At 40.5% G+C, this 3145-nt stretch overlaps 1 pseudogene across 1 annotated transcript; it reads right to left on the bottom strand.

The window, feature by feature from the left end:
• Nucleotides 1–1275: 1275 nt before the first annotated feature.
• Nucleotides 1276–1822, bottom strand: LOC309847031 (large ribosomal subunit protein uL23 pseudogene; annotated as a pseudogene). The gene has a single exon. The product of its transcript is annotated as a large ribosomal subunit protein uL23 pseudogene (transcript).
• Between the last annotated feature and the right edge of the window lie 1323 nt (nucleotides 1823–3145).

Genomic DNA, 3145 nt, shown 5'->3' with positions numbered 1-3145 from the left:
AAATTGACCATGGTGGGAGTACTTATGTGATGGAAATTGGCCCTGGCTGCAGATCATGGCTTTTGTTTCCCATAGAGCTGGTTCTTAAACCTGTACTTAGACATTACTGAGACAAACCTGAACTGAAATTTCTCACTCTGCCACCTATGGCATAGGAAATTTGGAAAGCCAACAACACTCTGAAACTTGGTGTCCTGATATGTATTTTTATTTATTTTTTATTAACATATAATATATTGTTTATTTCAGGGGTACAGGTCTAGGATTCATCAGTCTTACACAATTCACAGCACTCCCTAACACATACCCTCCCCCAGTCAACTCTCCAGCCCCCTCTCCTCTAGCAACCCTCAGTTTATTTCTTGAGATTAAGAGTCTCTTATGGTTTGTCTCCCTCTCTGGTTTCATCTTGTTTCATTTTTCCTGCCGTTTCCCTATGATCCTCTGTCTTGTTTCTTAAATTTCTCATATCATTGAGATGGTATGGTAATTGTCTTTCTCTGATTGACTTATTTTGCTTAGCATGATACCCTCTAGTTCCATCCATGTCATTGCAAATGGCAAGATTTCAGGGGTTTTGATGGCTGCATAGTATTCCGTTGTATATATATATACCACTTCTTCTTTTTTTTTTTAAGATTTTATTTATTTATTTGACAGACAGAGATCACAAGTAGGCAGAGAGGCAGGCAGAGAGAGAGAGAGGGAAGCAGGCTCCCGCTGAGCAGAGAGCCCGATGTGGGACTCGATCCCAGGACCCTGAGATCATGACCTGAGCCGAAGGCAGCGGCTTAACCCACCGAGCCACCCAGGTGCCCCATATCACTTCTTCTTTATCCATCCATCTGTTGATGGGCATCTAGGCCCTTCCATAGTTAGATTATGGTAGACATTGCTGCTATAAACATTAGGATGCACGTGCCCCTTTGGATCACACTACATTTGTATCTTTAGGATAAATATCTAGTAGTGCAATAGCTGGGTCAGAGGGTAGCTCTAATTTCAACTTTTTGAGGAAGCCTCCATACTGTTTTCCAGAGTTGCTGCACCAAGAGTGTAGAAGGGTTCCCCTTTCTCTGCATCCTCGCCAACACCTGTCATTTCCTGACTGATTAATTTTAGCTATTCTGACTGGTGTGAGGTGATATTTCACTGTGATTTCCTTTTGTATTTCCCTGATGCCAAGTGATGTAGAGTGTTTCTTCATGTGTCTGTTGGCCATTTGGATGTCTTCTTTGCAGAAATGTCTGTTTATGCCTTCTGCCATATTCTTTTTTTTTTTTTTTTTTAAATCATGAAAAAACTGTATTTAGATTTAGCCAGCTGGACTCAGTTTAGATGATCCCAATTTTGTTGGCAACATCCAAAGCATCATAGTCAGGGGCCAGCCGAACGTATGCCTTCTTCTCTCCATCAGGCCTGATTAAGGTGTTGACCTTGGCTACATCAATGTCATAGAGCTTCTTCACAGCCTGTTTGATCTGGTGCTTGTTGGCCTTGACATCCACAATGAACACAAGTGTGTTGTTGTCTTCTATTTTCTTCATGGCTGACTCAGTAGTCAGGGGGAACTTGATGATGGCATAGTGGTCAAGCTTGTTTCCCCTGGGGGCGCTCTTTCCAGGGTAATTGGGTTGCCTTCAGAGATGCAGAGTCTTGGGTCATCAGAACGTAGGTGATGTGCGAATCTTCTTTTTTTTTTGTGACTGTGGATGCCTTTCAGCACCGCTTTCTTGGCTTTCAAAGCCTTTGCTTTGGCTTCAGCTTTGGGAGGGGCAGGGGCTTCCTTCTTAGCTTTCGGTGCCATCTTCGTAAAAGGGATTTCCAACGCTCGTTTCCAGGGGCTTCTGCCTTCTGCCATATACTTGATTGGATTATTTCTTCTTTGGGTATTGAGTTTGATAAATTCTTTCTAGATTTTGGATACTAGCCCTTTATCTGATTTATCATTTGCAAATATCTTCTCCCATTCTCTCGGTTGTCTTTTGGTTTTGTTGACTATTTCCTTTGCTGTGCAAAAGCTTTTTATCTTGTCGAAGTCCTAAATACTTCATTTTTGTTCTTGCTGGCCTTGCCTTTGGTGATGTTTAGAGGAAGAAGTTGGTGTGGCTGAGCTCAAAGAGGTTGCTTGCTCTCTGTATTCTCCTCAAGGATTTTGATGATTTCCTGTATCACATTGAGGTCTTTCATCGATTTTGAGTCCATTTTTTCAGTGTGGTGTAAGGAAATGGTCCAATTTCATTCTTCTGCATGTGGCTATCCAATTTCCCAACACCATTTGTTAAAGAAACTCTTTTTTCCACTGGACATTCCATTCCATTGGAGCAGAAACAAAGGAGCCATCTTTGTTAATATCCCTTTGAAAGATGTACCAGTAGTTCATGATGGATGAGGAATACTTGTCCAGCCATTTCTAGACATGCCAAATCATGGATATTTTCATATTTAGACACATTGATCAAGACTTCTGGGAATATGTGGAAAAATCAAGGCAACACTTTGGAGTTGATTTGTATGTTGTGAGTACTACCTCAGAATTCAGTCTTCCCTGTCTGCTGTTCAACCATTGCAGTTGATGCCTTTGGGTCTAAGAGTTGTGGTCCAGTGGGATGTCCTTCTAAAAGGCAATGATTTCTATAAGACTCACACCTTGCTGCATTACTATTGAAAATCTCTAATTGTTAAAAAAAAAAAAAGAAAAAAGAAAATCTCTAATTGTTAGAAGAGGGGACAGAAACTAACATTCCTTCATGGTTAGCACTTTACATTGCTATCTTATATTATTATAACAATGCTGCCCTGAAATAGGTATTGTTCTCTCCACTCTGCTTGAAGAAGAAACCATGTTGACAGTCCGTTATAAACTTAAGATGGACCTGAGATCCAAACTGGGTCTGCTGAGTCATGAATATTAACTTAATCTTAACATTTAATCATTCTAACAATCTTATGAGATCCTATCATGAACCTCATTTTATAAATGAGAAAATTGAGGAGCAGAGCAGTGATTTGCCAACTCATAAGTGGCAGAACTCAAATCCATGCTTTTTCTGATCAACACCATACTTCATATTTTAGTTAGCTCTTTAGCAGTGAACAGTTAACAATCTGATGAGCACAAGAATGGCTCTGCTGTAGGATGGAA

This window comes from Mustela nivalis (assembly GCF_964662115.1).
Source record: "Mustela nivalis genome assembly, chromosome: 13".
Lineage (NCBI taxonomy): Eukaryota > Metazoa > Chordata > Mammalia > Carnivora > Mustelidae > Mustela > Mustela nivalis.
The sequence above is the reverse complement of the archived record's forward strand: the minus strand, read 5'-3'. Positions and strand labels throughout refer to the sequence as shown.